Source organism: Lissotriton vulgaris, chromosome 1_1, assembly GCF_964263255.1.
Source record: "Lissotriton vulgaris chromosome 1_1, aLisVul1.2, whole genome shotgun sequence".
In the NCBI taxonomy this organism is placed as follows: Eukaryota; Metazoa; Chordata; class Amphibia; order Caudata; family Salamandridae; genus Lissotriton; species Lissotriton vulgaris.
Window position 1 is genome coordinate 42,435,252 of NC_141685.1, and position 16,147 is coordinate 42,451,398.

Sequence of the window (16,147 nt, forward strand, 5' to 3'; positions counted from 1 at the left end):
TACTACCTCATGTATTTTTGGTTGCTCACAATTTTTACTACCTCATGTTTTTTGTTTGCTCACAATTGTCACTATTACCTTTACTACCTCATGTATTTTTGGTTGCTCACAATTTTTACTACCTCATGTTTTTTGTTTGCTCACAATTGTCACTATTACCTTATGTAAGTAACGTATGTTTTAGTAATCTGCTATTCTGTAATGTTTCTCATTATGTTTCATTTCTGTTCCTAATGTGAAGCGCTCTGACGCCTTCGGGTAAAGTCCGCGCTATATAAAAATGCATAAATAAAATAAAATAAAAACCTCACCTCTCCTTGTGCACCGCTCAGTGGGGTTTGCAGGGCCTGGGAGGGAGGGGGCACACCGGGGGCCCGGCCCGCCTGAGTCCGGCACCGAGGGCCCGGCTGCCTGTGAGGAGTGGGGCCCGGTGTGTTATTCCCCCGAACGAACAGTAGATGGCGTCTCACGGTTGCGCAGGCGCAGCACCGCGCGTCACAGCTGCGCTCGTGCGGAGCAAAGACACTACTCCCTATCGCAGAACAATCAAAAAGTGTTGGGCCCTTACACTGACTGCAGACTGTGAACAGCCCTGGACAGAGGACGCTCAGCGTCACTGCGCCTGCGCAGAGGAGAGACACCCCCCCATAGAGGAGCCGGACAGAGGAGCTTTGCACTTCAGTACATCTCAGCGCGTGCTGTATCTCATTCAATGTGACCCTTCTCGGACCCCGTCCCACCTGCACTTGTACTGACGTGGAGCCCTTTACTGCGCCCCGGGCCTGTGCTGCGCTCCGTGCTGTGAACTAAATAAAGGAATATTTCTTGCAAAGACTTCTGGTGTTCGATTGCGAACACCATGTCTGTCCTTAGCGCATGCGCAGTTGTTAAGCCGAAGCCTCTTTTACCCACACTGTCGGAAGCAGTGTCTATACTCGGCGCATGCGCAGTTGTTCACCCAAGACCTAAGCCCTTCCTGAACTCGGGCTCCGTGGCAGGAGGCAGTGTCTGTTCTCGGCGCATGCGCAGTTGTTCATCCGAGGCCCTCTTTTAAACCGACCCCAGCAGGGCCCGCAGCACCCACAAGAAACCCCAGGTGAGGCCATGAGATACAAAGATTGTCTGCTGCTGGAGGGTCTCGAGCCTGCTCTCCGGGAATCATTTGTTCTTGTTGTTGTTGTATTGAAGGATGATTATTTTGTATCAAAAATGCTCGTTGGCCCTCAGTGGTGGAGTTGGGTCACTCTTTTGAGGGCCTCAGCAAACGGTGACCAGTCTGTGTGATGAGACGATCGACTTGAATTCTGTTTTTGGCTTTCACCAGAGTGAAGGGGGCAGCCCCGCCAACTGAAAGTGAAAGATCACACTCCCAGGCAGCACTGACTGCGCCTCATTGCTACCTGGGCCTGGGCCTGCACAGCATCATCTGATGAGGCTAAAACTCCCCCAAATATGTCTCAACCTCACTAGAGCCTCAGTAACCAGGCAGCAATCATTTCATTTCATAAATCTGTATTTCGGTAATATTATCACCATAAAATACACAAGGTACATTCATCATTGATAAAACAATAAAACTTTAAAACATCACAGTCCATTTTAGTCATCAAATTAACGGTTACAAGGTTCGGGATCAGAGTACACTTAGTGACCAGCCTTGAGACTCTGTATCCTCGGCGTCCATATTACGCCTAGATATTTGGCTACAGCAAAAACAATGTGGTCAGTCATATCTGTCTTTAGTACTCTGAACGCGGCCAGACACTTAGCGAACCCCATGTTCCTACATATGGGGACAATCCATGTCTTTCTGGGAGCTTTATAAGCTGAGCAAAAAAAGATCATGTGGAGCTCTGATTCAGTGGCCACTCTGCAAGCCGGGCATATACTGATGGTTGGGTCTCTCCACTTACTAGTTAGCGCTCTTAGTGGGAGGGTCCCATGCCTCCACTGCAAGTAGAGTTTTCTGAGTAAGACTGGGTACATTTTTTCCAGGGCTGGTTCAAAAGTATAATGATCCTTAGTCTTTAAAAAATCATCCGTAAGTGTCCCCAATGTTGGCTGGCGACAGAGTGCCGCTAATTTACTGTCACGATAGACCTTTGCCAGCCTCTTCTTAGAAATTGATGGAGATACAGTCAAAGGATCAGACCAGAGTGTCGCTAGGCCTATAACCTCCAGTTGAGTTTTAATGAATTTTAGCCATTTGATTTTCCCCGCATTCGGGATGGCTAGGACCTCCTGTAAACCCTGCCTATAGCTGGTCAATTCCGGGACAGCCCACAACCTCCTCCAGTAAACTAGGGGGCGCAATGCCAGTTCTTCGCTTAAAGGGCGCAGCCCCAGATCTAGCCTCAATGGGACAAGGGGTGTACTAGGCAGTAGTCCCGCCAACCGCCTAATGAAATTGTTCTCCTCTTTCACTAAGTTTGGGGAGACTTCATGACCCCATAGCTCAGAGCCATACATAGCAGCCCCCCTTGCCTGTGCCTTGTAAATCTGGAGTGGTGGACCAACGGGTTTGATAGATGACCTGTTATTCCGTATTAACTTCAGAACCCCTCCCGAGTACCGGGTCAATTTAAGTAGTGCTTTCTGTTGGTGTGAGCACCAAGTCATTTTTTCATTTATCATGACCCCAAGATACTCAAAGGTGTCTACCCTTTCAAGACTAGTCTGACCAATGGTAGGTGTAGTGCGTAGTTTTGGTGGGGGATTAAAGACCATAAATTTGGTCTTTAAGGTGTTGATTTCTAGTCCATGTTCCCCACAGAAATCTACAAAACCATTTAGTACACGCTGTATCCCCATTGGCGATTTAGAGAGCAGCAGGGTGTCATCGGCAAACATGATCGCGGGCACCCTGCTGCCTGCCAGCTTGTGAGCGTCTAGGTTGGGAATTCCGTTGAGGTATGCCAATACCCCGTTGACGTAGAGGCAGAACAGGGTCGGTGCAAGCACACAACCCTGCCTTACCCCCCTGTCAACGGGGAATCGATTAGACAGCGCCCCATCCTTGCCACACCTCACCTGAGCGAAGTTGGCCATATAGAGACGGATGATCATCTCTAACAGGCCCCTCGGGACCCCCAGTTTGGCCAGCACTTCCCAAAGTTTACCGCGGGGGACCAGGTCGAAGGCCGCCCTCAGATCCACGAATACAGTGTAGAGGCTGCCACCCTCCAGCTGTACCGTTTTCCAGAAAATGAGGGCAAACCGGAAGACCTGGTCTGTGGTGGAGATCTTCATTCTGAATCCCGCCTGGAGTGGGCTCAGAATAGAGTGGTCCATGATCCAGTCCGACAGACGATCCAAAAGTAGCCTTGTAAAGAGTTTCTGCGAAACATCTATCAGGCTTATTGGCCTGTAGTTGGCTGGGAGCAGAGGCGAACCCTTCTTAAATATAGGGACGATCTCTGCCCCCAGCCAAGTTGTGGGGATCGTCATGCCGTCCAGAATTGCATTGAACAGCATCCTTAGGTACGGTGCCCAGATCATTGCTTCGTGCTTGTAAAGATCTCCTGGGAGCTTGTCCAGGCCTGGCGCCTTTTCGGGCGCGAGACCCTGAATTGCCATTTTAAGTTCATCCAGGGTGAACCCGTCCATTTGGGCTAGGATTTCGGGGGTTCCGTCCAGAGCGAATTCAGAAGAGTTACCCACTTGGCTCTGGTCGGGGGGACTATACAAAGATTTAAAATGGTCTTCCCAAACTGTGGCAGAAATGTTTGCATTTACTGCCGCTAGTGGTTCGGCTGATCCATGCTTGACGATCAGCCAGAACCTACGGGCGTCATGGACTGCTAGGGCAGCCGTCATTTCTGACCAGTTATCCTGGTCCCATTCTATTTTGGCTATACGTATGATGGACTTGTAGGCCATCCGTTTATCCCTGATCTTACTAGGAGTTTCCCATGTCTTGAGGGACTCCAAAAGGGCAACCTTTGCTCTTCTACAAGCAGCATTGAACCAGGAGGCTCTTTTCCCCTTAACCTTTCTCACCCTGACCTCCGGGTTCCCTAACCTTTTCAAGGGCGGGCACCACTACCTCATATAGCCTTTGGATATTTTGGGGGTTCTGGACCAATGTTGGCCATCTGATTCTGCGTCTGTTGCAAGCTGCAACTAGGCCCTCCGTGGGTGTTAAATTTAAATCTGTATTTGCTATCGGGACACCCTGTATAGCTAGTCTCAGTGACAATGAATTATGGTCACTATCGGTCCTACTAAGTATTGTAAAGTCCCTCACTTTAGCCCAATCCTTAATTGACACCAGGATGTAATCTATCCGTGATTCGTGTCCTGGTCTGTTGAAGGTGTTCTGGGGTGGGATATCTCCCTTAAGCCGCCCGTTGCAAGCCCTCAACGAATGGGATAGGGTGAAGGATATTATTTGTGTAACTAAAGGTGACCATGCTTTTACAGGTGGACCCGAGATGGTGGGTATCTCCGAGAGAACATCCTCTTCATTAATTGCCCCTTCCATGTGATCCGGGAGGGGCTCAAACTGAGTATTGAAGTCCCCCCCAATTACGAGTAATGGAGAAAGGGTCATGGAATCAATAAATACAGATAAATCCTCGATCGTTCCCTAGGTGCCCGTAATGGCAACTGGTCTAGAGTATTCATTTATTATTGCTACTCTTGCTCCGGCTGGCCACTCTAGGAGAACGCACAGCTAGTCCGGTGAGTTAGTTTCGATATTTCTTGCCCTGCAACCAAGATGGGAACCCACCCAGGTTGATAGACCGCCCGACGGTCTGCCCTTCCCACCCCATTTGGCCATAGTCTCGAAGGTTACATAACCTGTGCGGGAGTGTTGTTCTCTTGCCCACGTTTCCTGGAACAGGCAGATATCATATTCCTCTATGAATTCTGCCCATTCCTCGGAATCCAACTTATTTGCCAACCCAGCCACATTCCAAGAAAGTATCGAAAGTGTACTCGGTGCCCCCCGCTTCTCTCTAAGATTATGGGGGTTTCTGCGCCTACTTATCCGGAGCTGGCTAGGGTTTGAAAAAGGCAAAGCCTCTGGTGTCGAACGAGAAATTACGTTGCGCACCTCAGGGGAGGCTTTGTCCTTGTCAATATAGCCAGCTATACATGTGTTGGTGGTAGTGACTTTATCTTGCTTAAGTTCAGTGGATGTGCCCCCCTCCAGATGATCATTGGGCTGCCCCTTCACATACTTATTGTCACCCATGATTTGATTATGGTCTTCCGAGAGAGACGATTTCGAAGGTGTGGCTAAGCATGGGAAGGAACAGTGTCCCGGTGGCAATTTCTCAGTAGTCCTATGTGTTGGTGATGATACAGGGACAGAACAGGGAGGGGGATCAGACAAAGAGCTGTGTGAGTCTAGTGCTGACAAGGTGACATTTGCACTATATAGAAGTCAATCCACGTCCTCGAGGCATCCAAATCTATTGTGTGTAAGGACCCCATTCCACCCTCCATGTGCACCTTGCCAGAAATTGGGTACCCCCTCTGCGCACCGTTCCGTGCCGACATCGTGTTCCAATTCCAATTTCCCCCCGTTTGGGCTTGAAGATGCGGGGGCTAGAAGTAGGTTAGTGATCTAGTTGCAATGGGAGAATTTGCTCCATGATTACTCGATGAAAGTATGAAGTGTGCGATTTTAGGATCTTCAAATGAGACCATGACACAATCACCTGTGATGGATTTGTGCGATGTTCCTATCCAAGGGACACGTCGCACCATGAGAATTTTACTTCTCAGGTGATTGGGTAGAGGTCTGTTCACATTGAGCCAATAGATGACCTTGTTTTTTAAAGATCCAAAATCCTCCTGCTGATGGTACTGAATTTCAGGCACCCCTGTGAGCACTACTACGTATGGTCTAACCTCTGGGGGGAGATCAACATAAGCCCTATGATGATTTTTCGAGTATTTATGTCTGTGAGCATATGTATCGTGATCTTTATTCCGCGGGGCAGCCGGTGCTTCCGGAGCTGTTGTAGATGGAGCCGGCACCTCATTTGCTCTTCCCGCTACTCTATTTTCATTGGTGATTGCAGGAACCTTATGCCGAGGCTTTGGAACAGGTTTGGTTACCGTAGGTACCGGCTGGGAGGCAACCACTACTGGAGGAATATTGTTCGCTGGAGGTTGGCTAGATCATTTGTTACCAGGGATGGTCAGGGAGGCAAGGTGTAGGATGCTTTTTTCCGTCTCGAGGAGCTGGGTTTCTATGCGGGAAAATCTGAGTTCTAGAGGGGTCAGCAGTTTTTTTTGCGTTTCCCACACAATCGTCAAGAATTCAACATCCTTCCCTTCAATCGTACAAAGTGGCACCCCACCATTTTCAATTACAAGGTTCTTGTGTTCCTCCATCAACCCCACTGGACTAGAATCTTGGACTGGGGGAAAACCATTTACCTTGGGAGCAGATATGTGAAAAGGCTGAGCTAATGCTTGAGAAGGCAGCTGGGCCTTTGCAACCTTGGCCTTTTTCCTGGAATAGGCGGTATTGGTATTCCGCTTCCGTTTTTGATTGGGGCCCTTTAGGGATATAGGCGGGGTACTCGCGCTCCTGCCCTTAAGTTCTGTAGTTGGTAGAGTACCCATGGGTGGCCCGTCTACCCCTCCCACCCTGGGTAATAGTGTTGGGGCTTCCTGTTGAGCTTCGGCCTCCAATACTGGAACTGCAGGAGGTGAGGCTGGTTGATGGTGGATAAGTGCCTGTGTGAAATTTGGTGCTGGACCCACTGTACGGTCCGGTGTTTTCGCAAAAGCAAAGTGACCCAGAGAGGATTTCTTGGCATTAGCCATCTCCTGGGAGAGCCTTCTGGCAGCATCTAACTCAATGGAGACCCTATGCTGCATCTTATTAATCTCTTTGTCTATTGCAATATTGGTTCTGGTGATAAAGTCATCAAGTGTTCCATTTTGCAGTTTCCCCTTAGCTGCCCTGCTTCTGTACTCGCGTGTAGACATCACACTTAGCCGCTGCGTGCACCGCTGGGTGGGGTGTTGGCTGAAGAGATGGAAGTGGGGCCAAGGTTTATAGCCCGGACCGGACTCTCCCGTACTCGAACGGCCTCAAACGGCCCGCTCTTTGCCCGGTCTTCGCCCCGAGCTCCGCCCCGCGCGCGTCCCGCGATGCGCGTTGGCAGGCCCGCTTTTAGTTGACGAGGAGGCGTGGCACTGGGAGGGGGCGCGGCTCGGGCGGGAAGAGGAACCAGCTGCGGATGTTTTCAGGAATGCCGGTCCTCGCAGTCCTGCTCGCCGCGCCTCGCACCTCCTCTGCGGCCACGTAAAGGTGTCAGGACCCTCCTCGCTAGTCCAAAGGCAAGAGTGACCTCGAAGAGCTACTCCAGTAGCAGGGAACAAGGTATGGCTGTGCAAAACCTCTCACGAGCGGCGCCCGCGAAGCGGGGGCCGCGAGAGGTAAAGAGCTGTCAGGAAGGAGGCGTGGCACTGGGAGGGGGCGCGGCTCGGGCGGGAAGAGGAACCAGCTGCGGATGTTTTCAGGAATGCTGGTCCTCGCAGTCCTGTTCGCCGTGCCTCGCACCTCCTCTGCGGCCACGTAAAGGTTTCAGGACCCTCCTCGCTAGTCCAAAGGCAAGAGTGACCTCGAAGAGCTACTCCAGTAGCAGGGAACAAGGTATGGCTGTGCAAAACCTCTCACGAGCAGCAATCAGCAAATACCCATCAGGTAAACAAGTATTGGCATCGCCAGTACGTCTCGCTTTTGGGACCTTAAAGTGTTTATTTATCCAGCACAATATCCTTGGTGCAACAACATCAACTGTTGCATGGCTAAACACTTATAAGGTCCCAAAGGCAAGACCTATTGGCTATGCCAATGCTTGTTTTCATTGGTTCCTTTTTGTGCCTTTTTAGAGATGCATGCTTCTATTTCGTCTTCTTGTCTAACTACTCCCGCCTTTTGTTGATCTAGATCATGGTACTCACATTTTCCCGGGGGCCGCAAAGTTTGGTCTATGGTGTGACCGAGGGCTGCACTGATGCCAGCGGGGGTGTTAAGTCTGGGTAGGGGAAACCCGATTAGGACCCTAAGGTCATCAGAGGATCTTCTTATGCAACAGGGCAGAATAAAAAGAGCAAGATGGGGAGGAAGGCCCTTCAAGCACTTGGTTCCTAAAATGTGGAACACCCTACCAAGGGACATGCGCATGATAACCAACAAATTAGCATTCAGGAAAAGACTCAAAACATTGCTCTTTCCCTAAAAACTCCAGATCTCAGGCAACTTGACTTAGTCCACCGTAGTTATGTTTCTCTTAGCGCTGGGAAGCCTAAGGGCAGCTATGCACCTTACAAATACATACACATCTTCTTTGAGCCTCTTGTCACAATGCATTTAAGAATAAACAGACTCATGGAAGAAATGTTGCAAAAATGTAACTGACTCACTCAGTAACCAAGAATGACTCAGTGAGCAGTAAATGAAAGTATGCACATAAAAAGCAAGTTACATTGCTATATTGTTTAGACAAAGAAGGTTCAAAACAATATTACACTTAGCCATGATTAGAATGTGAAGCATGATAATACAAAACAATATGCAGTTTGAGGTTACAATTTGATTTCTTGACATCCTTCATTTAATTCATTCTGGCCTGAGAGGTCCTGACAGTCTGGGGAAGGAGGGCGTCCATGTTTATATGCAGGGGGGGAGTGGGGGGAGGGCTCAAGTTTTGTTACACTACTGACCTGCACAGAAACGTAATACACAAAACGTTGTGACTCAGCTCTTGTCACTGTGCCTCTCAGAGAGCCCTCAAACTTGGAAATTAATTATCTACTAGCTGCAGGAACATGAGTTATCCACAGAGCACTGTCAGGGAAAGCCATAAGCAGCAGCCAACCTAAAGAAACCCTTCTAATCCCATTCAAGAGTGAGAGGACTGAATGTAGCCAATCCAATCCCAATCCAAAAGACTTTATTCAGATAGCAACGTATCCATAAAAGTAACACATGTACAGGATAAAAACCATTAGAAAAATAAATCGATAGCGCTCCATTACCTGGTGCTCTACTCGCTGTTTGACGTCCCTCCCCGTCGTAGCAGGAAACCTCGACCTCCACAGGCCGAATCAGTGGCACACCGAGCTGACTATGATCCCAGGGTATCGATTTAAGAACGAGCCACCGTCACCGATCCTGTCACATTTTGTGACGTTGTTGCCCGTTTCTCTGAGGAGGAGTGGAAGGTTTTACAGCTCTGGCAGAAAGATCTTTACAGGAAAGTGATGAAGGAAATCCATCAAGTCTTGATTGCTTTTGGTCGTTTGATTGTGACCTCTGTCTTTTCCTTAAAACCAAAAAAAAGCAAGGCCTGTGTCCTCAAGACATTCAAGACTTATACGAAGGAGACAGAGGTAACCCTTTTTCAGTTCGTCATACAAGTAAAAATATACCAGTCCTGGTTTGCCCTTGCTAGCCCACGATCCTCCTGCATCAGACACAGCCCGTGGGGGCTGCACCGACTATCTTCCCGCAGCAGAACAGCCCGTGGGGGCTGCACCGATCATCCATTGAGTGGGGGACTCCATTACCCAGAGTCCCCTAGTGATGCCTGAAGCGAGCGTCATCTCTTAGCCCCAGGGGGCGTGTCAAAACCGGAACAGGGATCCCGCGGCATGGGATGCGCCAGGGCCAGGGGCGGGCCCATCCGCGCCCGTTTTAGCCTGGATAAGACTGGGCTGGGCCACCTCCTTGAAATCACATCCAGTGGTCCCGAGTGCCTCCTCTGTCTGGCAAGAGAATGAACTTGAGAGAGATTTCAGGCTTATGGCTAATGGAACAACGTGCAATAACTTTTTTCGCTGAAGAATCATCTTACGGGACTTGTTGCTACCGTATAGGCAAATTTCAATATGTTCATGCACCCATCGAGGGAAGACTGTTTTGAATTCTTAATGATCTTGTGCATGTATTGTTTTGTACCCGTTAATGGTAAACTGTGCTAGATAGATACTTGGTACTTGATCCATACTTGGCGTTTAGGAATCCATATTTGTATGTGAAAGACACTACTAGCACCTAGGAGCTTGTCGTGCACATTTAAGCACTCCCTTACCCCCTGCGCAGATTCACTACTAGCGTTAAACGTATACCAACAATGGGCAAAAGGAAAGCAGCGGAAGCTATCTGTCCCGAGGGTACTGGGACGTTGGGGTTTGCACTCTGGGTTGTCGGTTCTACCGATGGGGGTGAGGAAAAGAGGAACACAGGCGCCTTCAATAACGGTTTTAACGAAGGCTTTATTGGGACACAAGTCCTTTTCATTAAACTCAGTCTTTAGAATAGAAACAAGGAAAGGAATCCTCCGGTTTTAAACTCTTCGACTTCGGGGCGTCAGGTGGTCAAGGTCCTCACCGAGGATTCGTCGGTTGGTTCCGCTCCGGTACCGGTAAAGGAAAGAAAACAAGGATCAGGACCAAATAATAACCTGATACGTTCTCAAGGGTCAGGGAGTGAGGGAGTAACCGTCGTGAGTTTGTGCTATACTTCGTTACCCCTATCGGTGGAGGAAAGAGAGAAGTGCTCGTGCCAAGGTAGGGGAGTTGCAGAGGTAGAGGATAGAGGGCTTCGTTACAGAAACGTTCACTACTGTTTCTTACGCCCGACCCAACCCGCTACCCGACCCCGTACCTCTTGAAGCCACGCTCCTCCCGTGGGAACGTGGCGGGGCGAAGCGTGAAACCGTTGGCCTCCTGGCTTGTCGTTCTCCTTTGGCTCCGCGTCTTGGGACCTCCTGTCGTCCTCCACGTGGGCTTCCGCTCCTCAGGAAACGCCGTCCGACGAGGTTTCTGCTTCTCCGTCTTTTGACCTCGCTACGCCCACATGGGGTGGAGTCTCGTTACCTGGCTCAAAAGATTTAAAGGGGCCTTCCGAAGCATTAATCGGAATCCAGCCTGAATCATCCTCTTCACTCAATGAGGCCGCGGTATTCTGTGGGGACAAGGGGCAGGGTAAAAGAGGTGTGGCTGTCCACCATTCTGCAGTAGTCTGAGGTTCCGGCTCCCGTGCCCCGTCACACTATCACAGGTAGGAAAAAAATCCCAAGGACACAGAAGCTGCCAAAATCAGCAGCTGAGAAATGCACGCTTGCAGCCATTGATAACCTAATTGAAGAAGTAGAGAATATGTTGTCTAATGGTAAGGAGCCTAGCCTTAAAGGAAGTAATAAAATCTTTTCATACTATGGCAAAAAGTATAAAACCATAAGTGGAAATACCAACAGCCATATAGTTACAGTCCATCGGAGCAATGGAAAGACCCACCCCCTTGTAACATCAGTTCCTATCCCCCAAGAAAAAGGGATTAGCATAAATAAAACTAATACCAATAGTAATGAAATATTAGACAACCTAGATAATAGTGTTGGTTCTCATGATGAAATTATAACCATTGAGTGCTCCAACAAATACTCAGTGTTAGTAGAAAATCCAGAAACGATAGGGCCTTATTCGGGGGGATCAATTACATAGCAGAAGGCTGCCCAAACCATCCCCACCATATGCCCAGGTGCAAACTCACGCCATTGACACACACAGCTTGTTGTTAGCACTGTCCAATAAATTAAGTACTGTTGAGGAGGAGGTCAGAGCGATTAAAAATATGATAGAAGCTCTAACCAGCAATCTCTGTATATGTGATAAGGGTCTAGCTTATACACCTGATGTGACTAAACCTGTAGAGATATGGATGGAAAATATTACTACTGGATCTGATAGGCCCAAAGAGCAAACAGAAAGAGCAGAACATTCCCAAACTGATAACCTCCATGGGCGGCAAAACACAGGTTATACCCGTAGCCTAAGACCAAACCTAGGACATCCGGTGACCACCCCACAGGAATGGCATATATCACACAGAGTGCAGCAAATCCCCCCCACACAAGAAAAGACCCCTGGGTAGTCTACCACCCGCAAGCTTACGATAGGGGGACAGGGAATGAGGGGAACAGAGGGAGAAAAGAAGCACTTCAACAAGCACCAGAAACGGTGGTCCCATGTGCGTTTTCCTTGTCATAACATTTTTCTTACAAACGTCCCTAGATTGAAACCAGGAACCAGGGAGGATGGGGACTCCCTGCTTAACAAGGTTATACATTGGATAAAGACCAAGCGCCTCTGCCTTTCTGTTATCAAATCTGACATAAAGAGCGCCGAACGGCTACAGCAAGAAGGAGGGGGCTTAGATGATATTAGGGTAACCTTGTATTCAAAAGTTATAGCTGATAACTTAATAACCTTGAACCTAAGGACTCACTCATTATTCAATTCTAACATTTCCATTCGGCAAAATAAAGCTGATAGAATGAGCTGTGGTTCCCCCCTAAACTCTACTGTGACCAAAATTAACCCTGGAGTCCATGGAACCAACCTGATTCCCCAAAGCGGTCTCGAAGCAGTAGATTGACTAAATTCATCTACTGACCAGACACCAACAAGTCTAGGGACACAGCGTCTCTGTTGGGGAACTCACGAGACAACAAGTTTGAACAGGGAAATTGCTTATGATGATGATGATTCTAAGGGCGGACCCATCTTTGGTTCAAACCAAGGATCAAACTTAGTTCCGGATAGTGGGCTAACTAGAGAAGAGATTAGTGCCCCCAATATAAATGGTGTTAAATTATTGTCCTGGAACATCGCTGGTTTAACAAAGCAACACCTGGAATCTGACTGGCAAGACTATATAGATAAATATGACCTATGCCTCTTCCAAGAGACCTGAACATTGGAACCCCTATATAAGGTGGGATATCGAACATTCAGTATCGAGGCAATTCAACCAAAAAAAGGCAGACCCTCAGACGGGCTCTTAATATGGGCTAAAAACCAAGTAAATGCCAAAATAGTTGTCCAGTTCAGATGATATCCAGGGTGTATGTTTAAAGTTCTCCAACACATCTATGATCTCTCTCCTTAACATATGCATAAGACCAAGAGATCATTCTAAAGAATCACCATTAATTATCCAACTAGGAGGGATTATTGATTCTATTTCAAATAATAACCTCATTGTAATTGATGGCAATTTTAATTGTTGTTCAGAACCACTAAGGGGCATGGAAACCATACTGGAAGAAGAAGAAGACCTTGCATTGGGCATCCCAATACTCAGCTCTGAAAGACCAGCGAGGTGCACCGCTTCAGCCCTGCAGATCTTTAACTTAACAGTAGAAAAAGGGCTACGGGCTTGGAATGGGAGATGTCCCTCTGATTTTGAGCCCACAAACACTTTTCTGAGGGGCCAATCGTCTTCAGCTATAGATTATATCATGATAAGCGCTGCGCACTCGGCATACGTGACTGATTTTAGAGTAGCGGCTAGGAGGGAAAGTGACCACCTCCCCCTATGCCTAGAACTAGCAGCAAAATATTTCCAGCATCATCCTAGATCAGGCTTGCAGGTATCACAGCCTATGTTGTGCAACAATAGAAGGGCAGTTAGATGGGCAATCATTTTAGGGAAACTTGAATCCCTTACTTCCAATTATAATATTTTTAGTGACCTTCTATCTTCTTTTCTTTTTAACGAGAATATAAATCCAATCCCAATTACCCAAACCCACGTAGCATTAGTGGAAAAAATTGAACCTCATCTTACTAGAGCAGTGATGGGTAAAACCTCTTCAAAGGATAAGCTGATGCCAGTCAATCCCTGGTTTAATGAACTATGCAGAGAAGCAAAGAAGAACCTAATCAAGGCCTTGGAGTTGAAAGAACCGATTTAAAATTAGGCAAGAAAGGAAAATATACAATCAGATTCTAAAACAAGAACATAAAATTGGGAGGACTCTGGTTGGGAAGACTTGCTAGCCGCAGCAAGGGAAGGAGATCAATCACTTTTTTGGCAGATTGTTGCAAACGGCAATAAGTCGAGCAAGCCAGCCCAGGACTACCATCTAGATCCTAAACCATGGTTCAAACACTTTGCACATTTATATGCATGCCCGGGTTCCCCTTCAAGCGAGAACCTATGCATAATCAAAGAGCTGACAATGTCCAAGGAGTTTGAACCACTATATTTTAGTATCTTAGATACTAAGTAGGCTATAGCCGCCATTAAGGCGACCAAAGCGCCAGCCCCAGATATTATCCCGGGAGACCTCTTTAGACATGACCCAGAGGTATGGGCACCGTATATCAACTTACTGTGCAATGCAATTAGCAGAGGGCAGCTATCCCTATATCATGGAAGGGCGCGGAGATCGTCCCTATATACGAAAAGGGCAGTAGGGACGATCCCGCTAATTATAGACCTATCAGCTTGATAGACATTACCCAAAAGGTCTATTCAAAGCAGATACTGGACAGGCTAAACAACAGGCTAGTTGACAATGACATATTATCCCCATGCCAGGCAGGGTTCAGAAAAAGAATCAGCACCATAGATCAGGTGTTTAGGCTGCTAACCATTGCCTGGAAGTATACTAAACTAAGATCCGGCAATTTGTATATGGCCTTTATTGACCTAAAGGCCGCTTTCGATTAAATTCCAAGAGATCTGCTGTGGATACATTTCCTAAATCAAGGGGTCCCAAAAAACGTACTGGTGCGTCTCATAAAATTACATGAAGATAATTTTGCAAAAGTGCGCTGGGGTATGGGTGGGGAGTTGACAGAGGAGATACCGGTGAGGAGAGGGTCCGCCAGGGCTGTGTCCTGGCGCCTACCCTGTTTCTCCTCTATGTTAATGATATGGTAGATTTCATATTGGACACAAACCACGATTCCCCAAAGTTAGGTGGCTCTCATGTATGTGCTCTGACATTTGCGGATGATACCATCCTCCTCTCACAGACCCTAGTGGGACTGCAAAATCTTCTGAATAAGTTGCTGGTGTACTGTAAACGAAAAGGATTGGAAATAAACCCATCAAAAACAAAATACATGTCCATCAGCCCGCACAAAAGTTTTAAGAAAAAGATGATGCAACAGTTTGTTTATTCAATTCCCTTTCTAGTCTTTCCGCGCTATAAAGGGCGTACAATGCTGTCTTTAAAACTTTTTTGTCCATTGTTACAGCTGTGTTCGAATTGGCAAACAGTCTACCAAGGTTAACGCTTTCCAGACTCTTGACTACCCCAGGAAGCCATGGAATATCCATCCCTTTCTCACAGCGAAGACTATAATCTATTATGTCCCTTGTGAGAGAAGCCTCGGGATTCTTCATTATGGATAGCCAAAATAGTGTGGGGCGGGCCCTTATGATGTCTTCAATGTATCCAAATTTCAGTTCGCCTTGACATATGTACAGAGGGGTGGAGATTGGAGCGCCAAGAGTTTTCTACAAAATCTATTTTCCTCTGATTGGACGCAAGAGCATTTGGCAACACTCCATACCTCTGCCCCATAGGTAGCTATTGGTACACACTGGATCTTAAAAATCTTTAAAAAGGCTGGAATTGTTCTCGATCTTTTAGGGCGGAGGAGACTGAGGATTGAGTTATAATCCCTCGAGAACTTACTTTTACAATATGCCAAGTGTTCACACCAGGTTCCGTTCGCAGCGAAGACCATTCCCAGATAAGGTAAAGTAGCAGTGCAAGTTAATTTTTGGTCACCCACAGAGATAGAATTTAAAGGACATTTCCTTGGCCCACGAGGCATTATAAAAGATTTTTTAAAATTTGTGCATAAATCTAAGCCAGATATAAAATCTGTGAAACCTCGAACTAAAGTGCATAGTGCATTTGGTGTGCGACCAATTAAAACCGTATCATCTGTGTATAAAAGCAATGGGAGAGGTTTGCCTTGAATTCTGGGAATATCATTAGTTAGTGTGATCAGTGATTTATGTTAATTGTTTATATATATGATAACTAGAAAAGGAGCCAGAACACACCCCTGTGTGACCACTCTCTCTACACTGATGTAAGGGGAAACTTCTCCCCCAACAACAATCCTGACCCACGCTTTCAGGTCCGTATGGAGATAGGCCAAAAAATGAACACGGGTCTCATCCAGTCCATATTCTAAACTGTTAGACCTGGCACCTTGGCGTGAGTTTCCCTTCCACTTTTTGCTGGTGTGCCTCCGATGTTTTGCTGGTTTTCCGATACTCAGGGCACTGCGCCACGGCCGACCCGTGCCGCAGTGCAAGTGCTCCCTACTGTAAATTGTACATGTGATTGGTGTCCAT

General features: G+C 47.5%; 2 protein-coding genes across 5 annotated transcripts in view; one reads left to right on the forward strand and one right to left on the reverse strand.

Annotated features, from left to right (window-relative positions):
* Positions 1-738, reverse strand: part of LOC147737126 (uncharacterized) — a 381,113-nt gene extending 380,375 nt beyond the window's left edge. For 2 of the 3 annotated variants that reach the window (XM_086965561.1, XM_086965383.1), the window contains exon 1: positions 312-738. The gene's annotated coding sequence lies outside the window, so the exon portion shown is untranslated. The remainder of the gene's footprint in view (positions 1-311) is intronic. The other variant, XM_086965466.1, reaches the window with a different exon arrangement.
* Positions 739-931: 193 nt separating this feature from the next.
* LOC147737129 (uncharacterized) overlaps positions 932-16,147 on the forward strand; it is a 205,968-nt gene continuing 190,752 nt past the window's right edge. The window contains exon 1 of one of the 2 annotated variants that reach the window (XM_086964935.1): positions 932-1,096. The gene's annotated coding sequence lies outside the window, so the exon portion shown is untranslated. The remainder of the gene's footprint in view (positions 1,097-16,147) is intronic. The other variant, XM_086965020.1, reaches the window with a different exon arrangement.